The following is a 21,925-nucleotide window of genomic DNA, read 5'->3' as shown; positions in this document are numbered from 1 at the left end:
CACTTTCATGCATTGGAGAAGGAAATGGCAACCCACTCCAGTGTTCTTGCCTGGAGAATCCCAGGGATGGGGGAGCCTGGTGGGCTGCCGTCTATGGGGTCGCACAGAGTCAGACACGACTGAAGTGACTTACCAGTAGCAGTATATATATATATATATATATATATATATATATACACACACACCTGCACACACACACACATATGGTTCCTATCCATATAGTCAAAGCTATGGTTTTCCAGTAGTCATATACAAATATGAGTTGGACCATAAAGAAGGCTGAGTGCTGAAGAATTGATGCTTTTGAAGTGTGGTGCTGGAAAAGACTCTTGAGAGTCCCTTGGACTGCAAGGAGAACAAACCAGGCATGCCTAAAGGAAATCAGTCTGAAATATTCATTGGAAGGACTGATGCTGAAGCTGAAGCTCCAATACTTTGGCCACTTGATGCGAAGAACTGACTCACTGGGAAAATAACCCTGATGCTGGAAAAGACTGAGGGCAGGAGGAGAAGGGGGTGACAGAGGATGAGATGTTTGGATGGCATCATTGACACAATGGACATAAGTTTGAGCAAATTCCAGGAGATAGTGAAGGACAGGGAAGCCTAGCACGCTGCAGCCCATGGGGCTGCAAAGAGTTGGACACAACCTAGAGACTGAACAACAACATATACATACGATTCCTATGGTAAGTACACTTAACAGTGCTTTAGGATGCAATATCTAGTTCTGGCTACTTGACTGCCAGTTCCCTGATTTTCCATCAATTATTAACCTTTCCACTGAAAACAGCTGACATTGGGCCTTGTACTCAAAGGCAGACCCCAGATAGATTCAAATATTCACGTGAAATGGAACCATTAATAACATAAATAAACTCTCATTGATTAAGCTCTATTATTATGGGGACATAAATGTACCAAAGAAGCACAAGCTGGAATCAAGATTGCCGGGAGAAATATCAATAACCTCAGATATGCAGATGACACCACCCTCATGGCAGAAAGTGAAGAGGAACTGAAAAGCCTCTTGATGAAAGTGAAAGAGGAGAGTGAAAAAGTTGGCTTAAAGCTCAACATTCAGAAAATGAAGATCATGGCATCTGGTCCCATCACTTCATGGGAAATAGATGGGGAAACAGTGGAAACAGTGTCAGACTTTATTTTTTTGGGCTCCAAAATCACTGCAGATGGTGACTGCAGCCATGAAATTAAAAGACGCTTACTCCTTGGAAGGACAGTTATGACCAACCTAGACAGCATATTCAAAAGTAGAGACATTACTTTGCCAACAAAGGTCCGCCTGGTCAAGGCTATGGTTTTTCCTGTGGTCATGTATGGATGTGAGAGTTGGACTGTGAAGAAGGCTGAGCACAGAAGAATTGATGCTTTTGAACTGTGGTGTTGGAGAAGACTCTTGAGAGTCCCTTGGACTGCAAGGAGATCCAACCAGTCCATCCTAAAGGAGATCAGCCCTGGGATTTCTTTGGAAGGAATGATGCTAAAGCTGAAACTCCAGTACTTTGGCCACCTCATGCGAAGAGTTGACTCATTGGAAAAGACTGTGATGCTGGGAGGGATTGGGGGCAGGAAGAGAAGGGGACGACAGAGGATGAGATGGCTGGATGGCATCACTGACTCAATGGACGTGAGTCTGAGTGAACTCTGGGAGTTAGTGATGGACAGGGAGGCCTGGCGTGCTGCTATTCATGGGGTCACAAAGAGTCGGACACAACTGAGCAACTGAACTGAACTGAAATGTACTGAGTATGAAAACATGAAGGCTGGAATAAGGCAAAGATTTTGAAAATGTAGCTCTTACCTGGTGATTTAGCATTTGACATGAAATTAATCTGAACAATTTATTTCTTTGGATTATTTTCACTTTCAAACATGACATCATCAAAAATATGGGAAATTTTTTGTTTAATATTGTTTAAAAGGAACCAATGATACAGAGAAAGACTCTAAAGAATAAAGCTAGGTTGTATAATTCCTTTCCTATTTCCATATTTTAGGTGTGATTTACATATTTTAAGAAAATGTTTTAGTCTAGATCATTAATCTCATCAAAGTCAACCACTGTTATATTTATTGAACTTCTTGGATAAACCCAGCATGATGTTATTCAGGTATAAGATACAAAAAGTTTATAATCTAGCAAAGGAGACAAAACCACAATTAGTCAATAATAAAGCACTAAATTTTGAGAACCTGTCAAAGTTTATTGCAATCCAGCCTACAGTATCAAGTCGATATATCAAAAATAAACCCTTAATATTCAGTAAGGTTTAAAAGATAAGAAAAGAATTTTTCATAAAACTCAGTTTTTAAATTAGCCTAAATCACTTAAAGTAGGAACCACAGGATACCTAAAAACTAAAGGAAAAAATTAAAAAGCTCTAAGAAAGTCTGTACCATTTTCCTTTCGTGTATTAGTCATTCAACTGTGTCCAACTCTTTGCAACCCCATGGACTGTAGCCTGCCAGGCTCCTCTGTCCATGGAATTCTCCAGGCAAGAATACTGGAGTGGGTTGCTATTTTCTCCTCCAGGGGATCTTCCTGACCCAGGGATCAAACCCAGGTCTCTGGCACTGTAGGCAAATTCCTTACCATCTGAGTCACCAGAGAAGCAGAGTATAAAGATGTTCTCACAGTAAGTGTTCTCCAAGTAAGCAACAGTGAGCCAGGAGAAAATACTTTCTGCTTTTCCACTTCCTTCCTCCCCCTCTACCAAAACAAAGGTTTAACATTTGAATCTCCTCCCAGAGAAAATTCTAGAAGGAAGATAGTATCTCCCTGTTCCCCATGAAGTCACTCCAGCATTCATATCACTGTTAATTTCCTGAGTGAGGCCCATCCCACCTTGTACATCTAGGTCTTCTTCATTCTCTTAACCTCCCCATCTGCTTCAGTCTCCCTCCTTTCGTATCCTAAAGCCTAAAGGAAAATGATCTCTCAAGCAAATCTCACATCATCACCAAATATCCTGCCATCCTGAGCATCATTTTGAAACAAATCAGAATCACACCATCAACCTAAAGACTAAGGCAGATCATGGGCACATTGCTTGGCAAGTGGGTTTTTCAGCCAAACAACAGAATGAAGGAAACATGGTGTGCCGAATGGCTTATTACATTATAATAACAAAGCACAGGAAAACAAAATTGAAGGTGTTAATTCATTGTGTGATGTAGAGCAATAGGAGAAAATCTATTGCTTTTCTAATCCAGAAAATGCACAGAGCTGAAAACAGCAATCTCCTAGGAGCAAAACCGAGGCAATTATGACTAAAAGAACCACAGTTGAAAGTAATTTTCCTCCAAACGGTTATCCTCTTTGGGGAATTACATGTGTACTTTTTAAAAATAAATAAATAAAAGAAAATGAATGGAAAACATTTTTTAAGTCCCTGAAGTTTGTCCTAGAGAAAGTTTTCTAAATGGTAAGCACTCTATCAGACTTTTTCTCTAATTAGTTCCATTCGATACTTACAGTAATCCCAGGTGGCACCAGTGGTAAAGAACCCGCCTGCCAATGCAGGAGATGTAAAAGTTCAATCCCTAGGTCAGGAAGGTCCCCCGGAAGATGGCATGGCAACCCACTCCAGTATTTTTTTATCATAACAGATTATTGCTTTATTTATTGCAGGAAACATTACAAAGGCCCTAAAACATAGCATTTGTTTGGAATCAAACAATTAGAATATTTGCCATAAGTGCTAATTCTTTGTGGCTGATTAGAACTCCTCTTAAAACCACAATGAAAGAGAAAGGAGAGACTGCGTTGCTAGGGCAGGTGAAGCAGAAACACAGAAGGTAAACATCTTGGGGACTATTTTCAGAAGGTGATACATTCTTGCAGTGACACCAAGACAGTGGCAGAGTATGAAACAACTGACTCCTTGGCACAAAGTTTCAGATTTTTCATTGCATTCTAAATATTTACAGCAAGCACATTAGGGAGATATATGACAATTTTTTAATTGCATGCTGAACTTTTCATGATGTCTTAGCTTAATAATTTTTTTAATTTTAGTTTAATTTAGTTTTAGTTGAAACTCACGTCTCTGAAAGTAAATTTGTTTTAGTAGAAGAACTTAAGGGTAGAGATTGGGATCACACATAATACATTCAAAGGACAGTGTTCTTTAAATGGCTTTCCACATAAATTTTGTTTGGTATATGCATTCTTTCATCAAACCAACATTAAGCTCGAGTCATCATTTTTCTTATAATTCATGGTTTAGTTCAAGTGTTTGCCTGGAGAATCCCATGGACAGAGTGGCCTGGCGGGCTACAGTCCATGGGGTTGCAAAGAGAGGGACACAACTGAAGCGACTTAGCACCCACACAACTCTTACAGAGATTAAATCTCATCAAAATCAGGTCCAAACTCTCATTTAAATATACTTATTTTATTCTTGTATATTTTTGAGATTAGTTGTTTGTCAGTTGCTTCATTTGCTATTATTTTCTCCCATTCTGAAGGCTGCCTTTTCACCTTGCTTATAGTTTCCTTTGATGTGCAGAAGCTTTTAAGTTTAATTAGGTCCCATTTGTTTATTTTTGCTCTCATTTCCAATATTCTGGGAGGTGGGTCATAGAGGATCCTGCTGTGATGTATGTCGGAGAGTGTTTTGCCTATGTTCTCCTCTAGGAGTTTTATAGTTTAGATCTTTAATCCATTTTGAGTTTATTTTTGTGTATGGTGTTAGAAAGTGTTCTAGTTTCATTCTTTTACAAGTGGTTGACCAGTTTTCCCAGCACCATTTGTTAAAGAGATTGTCTTTTCTCTATTGTATATTCTTGCCTCCTTTGTCAAAGATAAGGTGTCCATATGTGCATGGATTTATCTCTGGGCTTTCTATTTTGTTCCATTGATCTATATTTCTGTCTTTGTGCCAGTACCATACTGTCTTGATGACTGTGGCTTTGTAGTAGACCCTGAAGTCAGGCAGGTTGTCTGATATATATGGAAAAGCAAAGGGGAGGGGAGGTTCTGGCCAAAATGTGCAACAGTGAAGAAGGAAGAGCTTCAAGCCACCTCCTGCTCTTTCCTACAAACCTCACCCTTGTGCAAGGACATCAACCATTGCCCACTCAGGCAATGGGGGTCCATGTTCTTCTCCAGATATACTTTCAGAATCTGTCTGAAATCCACTCCCATCCTGGGCAGGTCAAAGTCCTCTTCATGTGTCCAGGGTATGTCCCCATGTCCCTTCCTCTCTTTTATCCTTCCTGAATCTCAGGGTTCCCTTCTCTGAAATTCTATTGCTCATTCTTTAACTCAAATAGTTTTCAACCTGAATAATAATTACACTTTAGAAATATAAATTGTACTAGGATATTTTCAGAAGCAAGGATTTTGAATATTGTGAATCAAGCAGCATCTCACACAGAAGTGATCGTTTTTAAATTAACCTATAGTCTATATGCATCCAAGGTGGCATTAGACGTAAAGACTCACCTGCTAATGCAGGAGACGTTAGAGACTCTGGTTCGATCCCTGGGGCAGGAAGATCTACTGGAGGGGGGCATAGCCAACCCACTCCAGTATTCTTGCCTGGGAAATTCTGTGGACAGAGGAGCCTGGCAGGCGACTGTCCATAGTGGCGCAGAGTCCAACATGACTGAAGCGACTTAGCACACACACACGTAGTGTATATAGTAATAAACCAGAAATGATATTTCTTTCTGTTAAGTAGTACCTCTGTTTAGCCTCTTGAAGGTGTTTTTCATGCCACTGTTGTTATCCTTGCTGTTGTTTTTCCGTTTTAATGTGTTGTGTTGGTAGTGGTCATGTTATTTGGGGTATGTGGCAGAAGGAAGCACTGATAAACGTGAAAGGCAAATTCCAGCCCCTCCTGTGTCAGTTTTCTTCCTCTGTGTCCTTAATTAAATAGAGGACATATACTTACTTATTCTGCATTTCTACTTTCCTTAATTAGCCTAGACTGAAGCCTGAGGTTTACACGACAATCAACTCTAACATTTCTTTCTGGCACTGAAATATACAAACAGGTGGGGTTTTTTATTATCATTTTACTGAGTGATTATCAAATGGGATAGAATTGCTAACTGGAATTTTGTGAACTGAATTATTCATTAGAGTGAATTTCAATATACCGAGCATCAACTTACCATTGCTTCGAGCCATCCACTAAGGTTTACAAATATTTTCGTTACGGGAATTGCTATTGCAATAGTATTTGCAATAGAGGAATGTCAAGTTGGTAAAACTCCACTATTAATAATGGATTCGTAGATGCATGAAAGGAGCTTCGTGCCTGCAATCAACAGGTTTAGGCTTACCAGGCTTTTTTTTCTTTTCTTTTTAAAAAGAAATCCTCAGAATTCCAGTTACAAGATTTACAACATTTCAGTCTTATGCCCTATAAAATCTTATGTTCGAAGGTTAATAAAATGAGATTAATCCAGAGATACTACATGTTGGGTTCTTTTCTTTTTTCCTTTCAAGCGCAGTATGTTAGATAATGCAGCCTAAGCTGTGGAGAGATGTGGAAACAGCCAGCCACTAGTGGAGGTTAGCTGCCATCCAGCGGCTGGAAGTGAAATTCACCCAAACCCCTCCCTGATGAGCTAAGGAACTGCAGAACAGAGCTATGCAACCAAAGTACATCAAAGACTCAATAATTTACACTTACTGTCTAGTATTTACATAAAGACCACAATGATGGGGGAAATTATTGAATACTTTAATGGAAGTGAAGCCACAGTCTCCTCCTTTATAATTCTAAATCGTAAGAAATATCTTTTTGTTCAAATTGTTTCCCTTTCAAATATTCCCAATTTAGAAACTTTGTCTATCTATGTCATATGCACCAAACTAAACAATGAAATGATTATCAGTGATAAAACAGATCTGACTACATGCAAGGCAGCGCATTGAAGAGGCACAAATTTTGATATCAATCTCTAAAGAAGAAAAACATGCAAATATATCCATAAAGTGATCTCAGTATTTATACAAGTACATAGTGAATTCACCATGAACAAATCCTAACACTTTCTCTTATGTAAAATGTTGTACCATCTCTTATTTAAAACCTCCAACCTCTTTTAAACAATTATAGTTTTTAAACAATTATAAGTTTTTTAAATAGTTTTTACACTGATTTATTCTAAAAATGATGCACATTTATTGTGAAAATGTAAAAAAAAATCACAATAATCTGAGCACTATTACAGTCTGTTTTCTATGATAAATGCTCTACCATCTCCCTTGTCTTTAAAAAAAATTATTTTATATGCATGTACATATACATATATATATATACACACTCACATAAACACATATGTATATATGTATATGCATATGTGTTAGTTGTATCTGACTCTCTGTAGCCAGATGGACTGTAGCCTACCAGGCTCCCCTGTCCATGGAATTCTCTAGGCAAGAATACTGGACTGTTCTGTATTCTTACTAAATACTGGAGTGGGTAGCCATTCCCTTCTACAGTGGATCTTCCCAACCCAGGAATTGAACTCATGTCTCCTGCACTATCGGGGTCACCAGGGAAGCCCTTTATGCATCTGTACATCCTGATATTTAGTCTACAAGATACCATGAAAATGTTCTCATATTACAGAATATTCCTTTTAGGTTGGTTCCAATTTTTTTACTGTTAGGAACAACAATATAATGAATAGTTCTGTGGTAAAATCCTTGCCTAGATCTCTGCTTATTTACTTTAATAAATTATTAGAAAAAATTATTACTTAAAATATATCCATTGGTTTGTGTATTAATTTTGTTTCATCTTTGCCTGTATGATAGATAAGAAATGGCTGTTATCTCATTGCTGGTTTAATGTGCAAGTCTTTAACAATCATGAAGCTAAATATTCTTAAGTATTTATTGGCCATTTGTGGGGTGGTTGTGAATCGCCTATTCATGTCCTTTCCTATTTTTTTCCTAGTGATTCTCTTTCTATTGATTTGCAATTGCTCCTTTAAGATTGGATAAAGATATTGTACACATACAGAAAACGAGGTGCTTTGATACTACTATCCTACAAAGTAGAATTAAAGAGAAAAGTCTTAAAGATTTGTACCAAGATAAACATTTTATGTGTGGATCACAAAAACTGTGGAAAATTCTGAAAGAGATGGAAATACCAGACTACCTTATCTGCCTCCTGAGAAACCTGTATGCAGGTCAAGAAGCAACAGTTAGAACTGGACATGGAACAATGGACTGCTTCAAAATTGGGAAAGGATTACATCAAGGCTGTATATTGTCACCCTGCTTATTTAGCTTATATGCAGAGTACATCATGCAAAATGCTGGGCTGGATGAAGCATAAGCTGGAATCAAGATTGACAGGAGAAATATGAATAACCTCAGATATGCAGATGACACCACTCTTATGGAAGAAAGCAAACAGGAAATAAAGAGCCTCTTGGTGAAAGTGAAAGAGGAGAGTGAAAAAGCTGGTTTAAAACTCAACATTCAAAAAACAAAGATCATGGCATCTGATCCCATCACTTCATGGCAAATAGATGGGGAAACAATGGAAACAGTAACAGATTTTATTTTCTTGGGCTCCAAAATCACGGCAGATGGTGAGTGCAGCCATAAAATTAAAAGAACGCTTGCTCCTTGGAAGAAAAGCTATGGCAAAACTAAACAGTGTATTAAAAAGCGGAGACATTACTTTGCCAACAAAAGTCTGTCTAGTCAATGCTATGTTTTTTCCAGTAGTTATGTATGGATGTGAGAGTTGGCCCATAAAGAAAGCTGAGCGCCAAAGAATTGATGCTTTCAAACTGTGGTGTTAGAGAAGACTTCTGAGAGTCCCTTGGACTACAAGGAGATCAAACTAGTCCATCCTAAAGGAAATTGGTCCTGAATATTCATTGAAAGGACTGATGCTGAAGCTGAAGCTCCAATACTTTGGCCACCTGATGTGAAGACCTCCCTCATTAGAAGAGACCCTGATGCTGGGAAAAACTGAAGGCAGGAGGAGAAGGGGACAACAGAGATGAGATGGCTGGATGGCATCACCGACTCAATGGACAGAGTTTGAGTAAACTCTGGGAGTTGGTGATAGACTGGGAGGCCTGACATGCTGCAGTCCATGGGGTCGCAAAGAGTCAGACACGACTGAGTGACTGAACTAACTGAAACATTTTATATTTATAAAAAGTATAATCCACTATAAGTGTATGGTATCATTTCAGTTCAGTTGCTCAGTCGTGTCTGACTCTTTGAGACCCCATGAACCACAGAACGCCGGGCCTCCCTGCCCATCACCAACTCCCGGAGTCCACCCAAACCCATGTCCATCGAGTCAGTGATGCCATCCAACCATCTCATCCTCTGTCGTCCCCTTCTCCTCCTGCTCTCAATTTTTCCCAGCATCAAGGTCTTTTCAAATGAGTCGCTATGTACTAAAAAACAGTCCTAAAGTAAAATAAGGAAAACCTGTTAAAAAACCAGACAACATTAACAGAAAAACCATAATAAAAAGATGTTCTAATAGAATGCCTTAATAGAAATACGTTATACCTTATACTCCCCTAGTAACATCAGTCTTTTAAAGTGTTATAAATGGTCAACAAAATTAATCATTTGTTCAAACACAGAAACAACAAAAGTCACAACTGATAACAATAATTGTAAATTATTGTAAATTGTTGTAAATAGGAAACTGTAAAAATTGTAAAAGTTGTTGTAAATAGGAAATTAATCATGAAGGAATTTTATGTCTCTCAACTGCTTTAAAGCTTAGAAAAGCTTCTTTTAAATTACTACTAGATCGTTTCAGAACTCCAAGCTGCAAACAGAGGCCATTTGGAATGTAATGCTGCTGCTGCTGCTGCTAAGTCGCTTCAGTCGTGTCGGACTCTGTGCAACCCCATAGACGGCAGCCCACCAGGCTCCCCCATCCCTAGGATTCTCCAGGCAAGAACACTGGAGTGGGTTGCGATTTTCTTCTCCGATGCATAAAAGTGAAAAGTGAAAGTGAAAGTGAAGTCGTGTCCGACTCTTAGCAACCTCATGGACTGCAGCCCACCAGGCTCCTCTGTCCATGGGATTTTCCCGGCAAGAGTACTGGAGTGGGGTGCCACTGCCTTCTCTGTTGGAATGTAATAAATCCCACTAAAGACACCAGAGGACTGAAAAACAGAAAGATGTAAGAGAATGCAATCACTCCCTGTATCCCCCAGGAACGTAGGACAGAGAAAGTTAGGAGAGGGGTGGCCTAGTCAGGCTGATTTGGCCAAACCACCCCCCACTCAGGGACAGGTCTCTGCCTCCTCATGCCTGGAGGGCAGGTCTTTTCAGAGACCCCAAGTCCTTAGAGCTCCCAAATCCCTGGAGCCCACAAGTGCTTGGGAGAAGAAATAGGCCAAAAGGTGCATCCAGGCACAGAGAACAGATGAGAACTGGAGGTGATGTTACCACGTCTCCTTTCTCATTCTTTACCCGGTTCTCAGCTCCCCTTTCTGGAATTTTAGATGTGCTTTATCAAGATTCTTCATTACTCTCTCTAGGAAAGGAACCCCCAAACCTGGGCTCACTGCATGATATAGCTGAATATAAAGGTCTGTGTAGAAAATCGGGACTCTAATGAGGAAACATAGTCAGAAAGGTAAACTGACTTGTCAGAAGCCTGTGGACAGTGTCCATGTCCAGAACAAAGCATTATAAGTCCTCTTTTTAAGATGCTTCGCCCATTATTTCTACTAATCCTTGACCCTCAACTCCTTTGCCAGCTGACTCACAACTTACCTTCTCCAAGAAAGGTGACCTGATTGACACTGACCCTGAGTACTCCTCTACAGCAAAGTCGATTCTTAAAGACTTTATTATTTGCATTTATTATTTTATTTGTATCTGTTAATGTTTTACTTTGAATTCAAAGCATGTGGCAGTATGTATATTTTTTCCTATAACAGATACGCACCTGAATTCCTTTGTACAAATGGAATATTACCAAATAATAGTTTCTAATTTATATGTCATCATTTAAGTTTTTCACAGGAAAAGTGAATCCAAGAAAAAACAAAAATAAAATGTTTTTATTCCTTAGAAAGCAATAAGTTGGTAATAAAACATTCAGTATGCTTAAATTTTAATATGACAAAACACTTGTGTTTTTCAAGATTCTTTTTGAATTGCAAGAAACAGAAAACACTCATAAACACAGGTGTCAATAAGAAACTTCAACGGACACTTGTTATAACGACAAGACAGATTTTATTCAAGCTACTGCAGTAAAGAAGCTAGATTTCAGTACAGAACGAATTTAACTCTAAATATAGCAATGGGTAGCTGGCAGTTTATAGGCAATAGTCAGGGGTCACTGGATAGAAAATTAGTAAGAGGAACTTGATTAGATATCCAGGGTGGGGGATTCTTTCTACGCTGGCTTAGCAGGATTCTTGCTAAAACTGGGCTTTCCAGGCCAAACCCTGGACCAGGAATGAGGCAGAGGAGTCACAGAGAGGGCTCAGAGGAGCCTGACAAAAGTTTGGTCAAGGACACAGACTTTGTCAGAGGTAATGGGAGTTTAAGAACAAAGAAACGAATGAAAAACTGTCTCAGCAGCTGCTTGGCCAGCCTCCCAGAGGAATGCCACATCCATCACAGTGGCTCTGGCGGTGCATCCATCACCTCAGTGGTCAGGCCCCAGAGCAGGGAGCCCACGTGTTCTGCCATTTTGATGACACCACAGCCTTCTTCTTCTCTTATGTTTCAACTGTTCCAATTACTCCTTGGATCAACCAGAACCCCTCGTTGCAAACAACCAGAATCAACTCTGAATAAATGACAGAAAAGGAATCTATCAGAATCATTTAAAACACAGAGGATAGACAGGAAGCCTAGATGATCAGGCTCAGAAATTAGATGGGAACCAAGAGATGCTGGAGGTCAACTATCAGCAAAATATGTCACACTATGTGACAGTCTCCAGAGGTCCCCTGACTCTCACTGCTGCCTCAGGTACCACCACACACACCCTTGACCTTGTACCACTTCCCCCAGATTTTAAGTCCCAAACTAGGGCACCTGACTGAAGGTCCTGAACCAAGGCAGTGGCCACAGGAATGAAGATGAGACAGAACTGACAGAGCCCAGTGGCTGAGTAGAAGTGGAGAATAAGATGATCTGAAGGAGATACTAAAATTTCTCATTTGAACAATGTGGTAAATGGTAAAGCTATTATCTGAGATAAGAAATCAGTGAAGATGAGTAGCTTGGAGGGGAAATTGATGAGCTTCACTTGGGGGTATATTGAATTTGAGGTCTCTAAAAAAATATTCATGTAGAAGGAAATGTTCCAATGAAAATTGGGAAATGTAAATCTGTGTTTCATAAAAGAAATAGGGGCTTAACAATACGGATCTAAGAGTCATCAGAGTAAAAATCATAGTGATGTAAATTAGTTCCCCCAAGAAGAAGGTAAAAAGTGAGACTAGAGGTGACGCAGGGCATGGGGACAGTGAGATTCAGTGTGTGAGCTGCGAGACAGGAACAAATGATAGAAACAGAACAGTCAGAAAGCAGCAGGAAAGCCGTGAGAGAGGAGTGTACTGCAACTCAGAGCAAAAGCGTTCCAAGGAAAGAGTAAGGAGCCAGGAGTGTTAAAGCTCAATCCAAATGTTCCTCAATGCGGGACTGTGTGAATAAACCATGACGCAGCCATGCAGTGGAGGGAAGAGGCATGGGGAGGCCTCTATATCCTGCCGTGTGCGACCTCACGGACACAGGCGAGAGAGGCACAGTGCAGAGCAGTGAGTCGTACGCCACTCTCAGTGTAAACAGAAGGAAATGGGCAGATGCATGCGTGCTCATGTACTTGCTTACATTTTTAAAATCAAACTCTGGAAAGATAAGCCAAAACCTAAAATCAAAAAGTTACCTATCAAGGGAGGAGAACTAGAACTCTCTATTGCTCACTCACTTTGACAGCACACATGTTAAAACTGGAAGAATACCAAGAAGATCAGCATGGCCCCTGCACAAGAATGACACACAAATTCATGAAGTGTTGCATGCTTTCAAACTACAAGATACTAATGAAAGAAAAGACGACACCAACAAACGGAGAGTGACACAAGCTCTTGGTTTCAAAGAGTCAATATAGTGAAAATGACTATACTACCCAAAGCTATATAAAAAAAAAATCTACAAACTATAGATGCTGGAGAGGATGTGGAGAAAAGAAAACCCTCCTGCAGTGTTGGTGGGAATATAAATTGATACAGACAATTAACAGGATGGCGGTTCATTAAAAAACTACAAACAGAACTACTATGTGACCCAGCAATGCTATTCCTGGGCATATACTCAGGGAAAAACCATATTTCAAAAAGATACACGCACCTCAATGTTCACTGCAGCACTATTAGCAATGGCCAGGACATGGAAGCAACAATGGCCATCAACAGAGGAACGGGTAAAGAAGATGTGGTACACATATTCAGTGTAATGTTACTCAGCCATTAAAAAGAACAAAATAATTCCTGATGCTGCGCAAGACTGAAGGCGGGAGGAGAAGGGGACAACAGAGGATGAGAGGATTGGATGGCATCACCGACTCGATGGACATGAGTTTGAGCAAGCTCTGGGAGTTGGTGATGGACAAGGAAGCCTGGCATGCTGGAGTCCATGGGGTCATAAGAGTTGGACACAACTGAGTGATTAAACTGAACTGAATGTCATTTTCGAAAACATTGATGGACCTAGATATTGTCTTACTGAGTGAAGTAAGTCAGATACAGAAAGACAAATAGCACATGATATCATTTATATGTGAAATCTAAAAAAAGTGGGGGGTACAAATGAACTCATCTACAAAACACAAGTACAGTCATAGATGTACAAAACAAATTTATGGTTACCAAGGGATAAGGGGCCAGGGGAAGGAATAAATGTGAAGACTGGAATTGACACATACACACTACTGCTGCTGTTGCTGCTGCTAAATCGCTTCAGTCGTGTCCGACTCTGTGCAACCCCATAGACGGCAGGCCACCAGGCTCCTCTGTCCCTGGGATTCTCCAGGCAAGAATACTGGAGTGGGCTGCCATTTCCTTCTCTACACATACAAACCACTAAATGTAAAATGCATGCATGCATGCTCATCACTCAGTCATGTCCAACTCTGCAACCCTATGGACTGTAGCCCGCCAAGCTCCTCTGTCTATGGGATTCTTCAGGCAAGAATACTGGTTGTTGTTGAGTCGCTCAGTCATGTCCAGCTCTTTGTAACCCCATGGACTGCAGCACACCAGGCTTCCCTGACCTTCACAATCTCCCAGAGACTGCTCAAACTCATGTCCATTGAATAAATTATGCCATCCAACCATCTTATCCTCTGTCATCCCCTTCTCCTCCTGCCTTCAATCTTTCCGAGCATCAGGGTCTTTCCCAATGAGTCGGCTCTTCACTTCAGGTGGCCAAAGTATTAGAGCTTTAGCTTCAGCATCCATCCTTCCAGTGAATATCCAGGGTTGATTTCCTTTAGGATTGAACTGGTTTGATCTCTTTGCTGTCCAAGGGATTCTCAAGAGTCTTCTCCAACACCACAGTTCAAAAGCATAAATTCTTCAGTGCTCAGCTTTCTTTATGATCCAACTCTCACATCCATACATGACTACTGGAAAAACCATAGCTTTGACTGCTGCTGCTGCTGCTAAGTCACTTCAGTCGTGTCCAACTCTGTGCGACCCCATAGACGGCAGCCCACCAGGCTCCCCTGTCCCTGGGATTCTCCAAGCAAGGACACTGGAGTGGGTTGCCATTTCCTTCTCCAATGCATGAAAGTGAAAAGTGAAAGTGAAGTTGCTCAGACTAGACAGACCTTTTTTGGCCAAGTAATGTCTCTACTTTTTAATATGCTGTCTAGGTTTCTCATTGATTTTATTCCAAGGAGCAAGCGTCTTTTAATTTCGTGGCTGCAGTCACCATCCACAGTGATTCAGGAGCCCAAAAAAATAAAGTCAGTCACTGTTTTCATTTTTTCCCCATCTATCAGTCATGAAGTGATGGGACCGGATGCCATGATCTTAGTTTTCTGAATGTTGAGCTTTAAGCCAACTTTTTCACTCTCCTCTTTCACTTTCATCAAGAGGCCCTTTAGTTCTTCTTCACTTTCTGCCATAAGGGTGGTGTCATCTGTGTATCTGAGGTTATTGATATTTCTCCCGGCAATCTTGGTTCCAGCTTGAGCTTCTTCATCCAGCCCAGCATTTCATATGACATACTCTGCATAGAAGTTAAATAAGCAGGTTGACAATATACAGCCTTGACATACTCCTTTCCCAATTTTGAAGCAGTCCATTGTTCCATGTCCAGTTCTAACTGTTGCTTCCTAACCTGCATACAGTTTTCTCAGGAGGCAGGCAAGGTGGTCTAGTATTCCCATCCCTTGAAGAATTTTCCACAGTTTGTTGTGATCCACAGTAAAAGGCTTTGGCATAGTCAATGAAGCAGAAGTAGATTTGTTTCTGGGATTCCCTTGCTTTTTCTATGATCCAACGGATGTTGGCAAGTTGATCTCTGGTTCTTCTGCCTTTCCTAAGTCCACCTGGTACATCTGATTTAGAAGTTCACATACTGCTGAAGCCTAGTTTGAAGGATTTTGAGTATGACCTTGCTAGCATGTGAAATGAGTGCAATTGTGTCGTTTGAACATTCTTTGGCATTGCCCTTCTTTGGGATTGGAATGAAAACTGACCTTTTCCAGTCCTGTGGCCACTGCTGAGTTTTCCAAATTTGCTGGCATATTCAGTGCAGCATTTTAACAGCATCATCTTTTAGGATGTGAAATAGCTCAGGTGGAATTCCATCACCTCCACTAGCTTTGTTCATAGTAATGCTTCTGAAGGCCCACTTGACTTCACACTCCAGGATATCCTTGGTTGCCATTTCCTCCTCCAAGGGATCTTTCCAACCCAAGGATTGAACTCATGTCTCCTGCATTAACAGGTGGATTCTTTACCACTGAGCCACCTGAGAAGCCCTGAGTGCAAAATAGGAAACTAATAATAATAACCTTCTATATAGTACACAGAACTCTACTCAATACTCTGTAATGGACTAAAGTGGAAAATAATATAAAAAAGAATCAGTTCAGTTCAGTCGCTCAGTCGTGTCCGACTCTTTGCGACCCCATGAATCACAGCATGCCAGGCCTCCCTGTCCAAAACCAACTCCTGGAGTTCACCCAGACTTATATCCATCGAGTCAGTGATGCCATCCAGCCATCTCATCCTCTGTCGTCCCCTTCTCCTCCTGCCCCCAATCCTTCCCAGCGTCAGAGTCTTTTCCAATCAGTCAACTCTTCGCATGAGGTGGCCAAAGTACTGGAGTTTCAGCTTGAGCATCATTCCTTCCAAAGAAATCCCAGGGCTGATCTCCTTCAGAATGGACTGGTTGGATCTCCTTGCAATCCAAGGGACTCTCAAGAGTCTTCTCCAACACCACAGTTCAAAAGCATCAATTCTTCAGTGCTCAGCCTTCTTCACAGTCCAACTCTCACATCCATACGTGACCACAGGAAAAACCATAGCCTTGACTAGACGAACCTTTGTTGGCAAAGTAATGTCTCTGCTTTTGAATATGCTGTCTAGGTTGGTCATAACTTTCCTTCCAAGGAGTAAGCGTCTTTTAATTTCATGGCTGCAGTCATCATCTGCAGTGATTTTGGAACCCCCCAAAATAAAGTCTGACACTGTTTCCACTGTTTCCCCATCTATTTCCCATGAAGTGATGGGACCGGATGCCATGATCTTCATTTTCTGAATGTTGAGCTTTAAGCCAACTTTTTCACTCTCCACTTTCACTTTCATCAAGAGGCTTTTGAGTTCCTCTTCACTTTCTGCCATAAGGGTGGCGTTATCTGCATATCTGAGGTTATTGATATTTCTCCCGGCAATCTTAATTCCAGCTTGTGTTTCTTCCAGTCCAGCGTTTCTCATGATGTACTCTGCATATAAGTTAAATAAGCAGGGTGACGATAAAAAGGAATAGATACATGTATAACTGATTCATTTTGTTGTATATCTGAAACTAATGCGACATTGGAAATCAACTATATTCCAATAAAAAAATGTTTTAATGATTAAGAAAGAGGGACAATAACACCAATAAGGCAAAACACTAACTACAGATAACACTAAAGGATATGAGGATAATCTTTGAACTACTCTTGAAATTTCTGTCAGTTTGAAATTATTTCAAAATAAAATAACTTTTAAAGTTTAAAAAAAAAAACAAAACTAGAAATCTCTAAACACACCATATTTTGTAGTCTAGATTTTATCATGGTTCAACACATAATCATAAAACACAGTATATCAACTTGTTTTAAAAAGCAATCTCTAAAAATGGAAAAGAAATTTTAAAAGAAATGACCCTGTGTCTCAAGCTGGTGGTTTAACCACAAACAGAAGAATTATTTTAAACAACTTTTTTTTCACTGTTTCTAAAATGGAATCACTTTTATTTTCTCTATCTAAATGTTATTAGCAAATATAAATGTCATTTCAAATACAAAAATAACAGAGTTGCTGATAGATTTGAACATACTTTATAACTATGTTCCTATGCATTTTGCAGACAATTACATAAAACTTGTGAATTCATCTATCATTATTACCAAAATACTGCCAAAAACCAGGCTGTAATTTCTTCAGGTTGAACTAGCCTGGAATTAAACAGACTGTCCAACCACTGTAAAGTAATTTTTCAAAACTTGACATTTTAATTTTCACGAGTTAATTTTAATTTTCACATTTTCCTGTGTGTCCAAGGTTTCAGGATCATTCACTTGATAAAAGCACCTTTAAAATGGAGTGGTGTTTTTGTGCATATCTAACCTGGTGGTCCAGTGGTTAAGACTCCATGCTTCCACTGCAGGGGACATGGGTTCCATCCCGGGTTGGGGAATTAAGATTCTACATGACCAGCGCCTCCTCCCCACCCCTCCAAAAAAAAGGAGGACCAAATGACAGAACTGCTTTTGGGTGAGAAGCACTGAATGACACAAAATAAGCTTAACCAGGAATTGACTTTTAACTACAGCTGCGGTTCCAAATATAATTTCCTGAACTAGAAAGAAGCACAGGTTTTGTTGAGCCTCTTTGGATCTTGGAGGCAACAGATCCCATACTGGGGTTCACTGCTCCTGCCACAGACATAGTAACATATAAGGCTTCCAGTCGGGGTGCGGGGATCCCAGAGCAAGACACAGCGCCATCTGGTGGAGCCCCTTCTACCCCCTGACCCAGCTTGAAGTTTTTGGGAAAGATGCTATGTGGTCCATAGAGCTCTGGGAAGAAAATCATAGCAGAGTTCCCCTGCTCACTTTGGAAATAAGTCTTCTCTTCTTGAAACAGTGCCTGGCTTACTAATGGCCGGTTAGAAACTCCAAGTGCCCACAGGACCTGAAATTCCTATCATAAATCCAGTGTTTTCTGATCCTTCAGATCAAAAATGTAGGATTTTGCATTGACCGTCCACCGGGTCCTGATGGCACAGGTAGGTTCTGATAGCAGGGAGTTCACATCCCCACCTACACCTGGGCACCAGGCACTGCCTCCTCTCTCTTGGGCCCCCCCCGAAGGAGGGGCCTCTTCGGAAGCAGAGGTCACTTTTGCTTCTCCTCCTAAGCATCGTGCAACGCATCTGGTCTGCTTCTACTCTTCAACCTGTAAGGTGGCATCTTACAAGGTTGATTTCCTCACAGGACAGATTAGGAAACTGGTACCTGGAGTTAAGTCGGTTCCTCCTGATGAGGGAGGCAGGTGGTGACCGGCCAGGATGAGAACTCAGGGCTCCTTGTATGCGGTCTTTTTGCACATATGAAGGTAAAGAGTTGGTCTCAGATTTTTCTAGTAAGAAGCGATTCTGCATCCTACCTCAGCCCTTTCCTTAACACTAACCACACCTAGAGAAAGAAAATCTAGGCTTCTGCTGCATTTCAGAACGTTATTAAACTTGTAGAAAAACAAAGGAAGTCTTAACCATATAACACCAACCTTCTCATGCATCCATCTCTTTCATTGCTCTATCCTTCAATGGTTTACTCGGCCTCTTTGAGTTTAATGGGAATCTTTATTCATGTCCAAGGTAATCATGAGCACTTTCAGCCTCAATTTGCTTAAAACTCACATTAAGTGAATTAAATGCCGACAATAATGCTTTTCACGGGAAACTAAAGGTGAGTCATCTAGACATTTTTAAACATGTTATTGCAATTAGACTCAGTATCACCTGCTGAAGTGACTTCATCACCTATGAAAAATAGCTGTTTTTCACAGAAAAGGTACTGGTCCAATTACATAAAAGTTCACGGTATGTTCTCAAAAGGGTAATAATATTAAAACTCAAATGCATTTTGCTTCAATTCCTTAACCTTGAGCAGTGTGACACTGAAATATTGGATTGGCCAAAAGGTTTATTTGGGTCTTTCCATAAGATGTTACAGAAAACCCCTAAGTTTTTGGCCAACCCAATATTTTTAGGCTTCTCCACAAGATGGGGCTACTCCCCAAGCAATCTGTTGCTAAGCTTGGGGGCATTCATAAATGTTTGATTATAAAGTGTCGCTCTCGTTAGCAGTCTTAATAGGATGACTCATTCACTGCACTGCATGCACTCCAGCTCAGTTGTACCCAACTCTGAGGCTCCCTGGACTGCAGCCTGCCAGGCTCCCTCATCCATGGGATTCTCCAGGCAAGAAGACGCTAGTAACCCCAACTAAAAACTCAGGGTTCACAGGGCTCTGTCTAGCCGTGGAATCCAGCGTAAAGTATCTGAGTCCTGGATCAGATAACCAAATTGAAAACCAAATGTGGTTTTCAAAAAGTCTAACTGTTGCTTGCATTATCTCCAGGAATATGGAAGAGGATTAGATTTATAACCCATAGCAACATTTCTCAAAGCCTCTCCTTCTGCTTTTCCACTTGCTTCCACCCCAAAGCTGTCCCTGGATTTCTCACACACAGACCTTCCACAGCCTTTCTCTCTCCCCTCCTCATTTCCTCTTTCCTGGCTAAATCCCTCAGTGCAGCTCAGTCGTGTCCAACTCTTTGCGACCCCATGGACTGCAGCATGCCAGGCCTCCCTGTCCATCACCAACTCCTGGAGTTTATCAAAACTCATGTCCGTTGAGTCGGTGAAATGCCATCCAACCATCTCATCCTCTGTCATCCCCTTCTCCTCCTGCCCTCAATCTTTCCTAGCATCAGGGTCTTTTCCAATGAGTCAGCTCTTCGCATCAGGTGGCCAAAGTATTGGAGTTTCAGCTTCAACATCAGTCCTTCCAATGAACACCCAGGACTGATCTCCTAACCCTAAATCCTTCCCGCTTTTAAAATAGACAGCTAGTAGTAAGCTACTGTTTAGCACATAAAGCTCAGCTCGGTACTCTGTGATAACCTAGATGGTTGGGATGGGTGGGGGTGGGAGAGAGGCTCAAAAAGGAGGGGATATATGTATACATATATACTATGTATACAGTACATATCTGTATATATGGCTCATATATGTATATGCATATACTGTTCTGTGCAGCAGAAACCAACACAACACTATAAAGCAGTTATACTCCAATAATAAAAGAAAGATGATAGTAGTCAAAGAAAAAAAAAATCCTTCCCGCTTTCTTGCCTCTCTGGTTCATAGCCAGACTAGTAGCTCCAAATTCTCCTGTGAAGGTGGAAAAAAAGCTCAAACCCTCACATGGAAATCCCAGGTCTCAGCCCAGGCCAAATGGGATTCAGAAACATCTGAGTCCATATGGATGTCTGACACGAGCTGGGGAAGTCCTCAGGAAAGGTGATTCCATAAGGATTTTAGGGGTTTTCTTCCCATTATCTTATTTCGGTCAACGGAGAAGAACGAATCTTGTGTAGGGTCGCAGGGGAGAACCAGGGAGGGAAGAACAGAAAGGCAGCTCTTCCAGATGATGCTTCAGGCCCTGAATCACGGCTCAGGGCTGAGTCTCAGGGGAAGGGGCCCCCCACGAGCTCCAGGGGAAATCTGAGAACTGGGGAGAAAGCGAGTGCAGCTTTGATGCTCGTGGGGCCAAGTACCATCCTTCATGAGAGAGGGTATCAACTCCTTTCCCCACTGATGGATGGTGAGTTTTAGGTGTCAATGTGGCTACACACAGAACCCAAATATTTGGTCAAATGCTAGTCTAGATGTCGCTGTGAAGCTATCTCTTCGATGAGATTAACAAATTAATCAATAGATTCTGAATAAAGCAGATAGCATATTGAAAAGCAGAGACATTACTTTGCCAACAAAGGTCCGTCTAGTCAAGGCTATGGTTTTTCCTGTGGTCATGTATGGATGTGAGACTTGGACTGTGAAGAAGGCTGAGCGCTGAAGAATTGATGCTTTTGAACTGTAGTGTTGGAGAAGACTCTTCAGAGTCCCTTGGACTGCAAGGAGATCCAACCAGTCCATTCTGAAGGAGATCAGCCCTAGGATTTCTTTGGAAGATATGATGCTAAAGCTGAAACTCCAGTACTTTGGCCACCTCATGCGAAGAGTTGACTCATTGGAAAAGACTCTGATGCTGGGAGGGATTGGGGACAGGAGGAGAAGGGGACGACAGAGGATGAGATGGCTGGATGGCATCACCAACTCGATGGATGTGAGTCTGAGTGAACTCCGGGAGTTGGTGATGGACAGGGAGGCCTGGCGTGCTGCGATTCATGGGGTCACAAAGAGTCAGACTGAGCAACTGAACTGAACTGAACTGAACTGAAAGCAGATTACCCTCCATAATGTCCGTGGGCATCATCCAATCAGATGAAGGCTCTAAGAGACAAAAGAGGGAGATTTTCCCTGAAGAGGGAATCTCTTCCTCAGCAGAGACAGGAGTCTGGGAGAGATATTTGCCGGTACTGACTCTTGCCCTTTTCTCAGACC

General features: G+C 41.1%; 1 protein-coding gene and 1 non-coding gene across 2 annotated transcripts in view; one reads left to right on the top strand and one right to left on the bottom strand.

The window, feature by feature from the left end:
• Positions 1-21,925, bottom strand: part of DNAH5 (dynein axonemal heavy chain 5) — a 332,322-nt gene that overhangs the window by 290,442 nt on the left and 19,955 nt on the right. The gene's annotated exons all lie outside the window — the stretch shown is intronic.
• LOC112443063 (U6 spliceosomal RNA) lies at positions 12,927-13,037 on the top strand. The gene has a single exon (XR_003031338.1). It is a non-coding gene; the product is annotated as a U6 spliceosomal RNA (small nuclear RNA).

Source organism: Bos taurus, chromosome 20, assembly GCF_002263795.3.
Source record: "Bos taurus isolate L1 Dominette 01449 registration number 42190680 breed Hereford chromosome 20, ARS-UCD2.0, whole genome shotgun sequence".
In the NCBI taxonomy this organism is placed as follows: domain Eukaryota; kingdom Metazoa; phylum Chordata; class Mammalia; order Artiodactyla; family Bovidae; genus Bos; species Bos taurus.
Note: the sequence above shows the minus strand (reverse complement) of the source record. Positions and strands in the feature narration are given on the sequence as shown.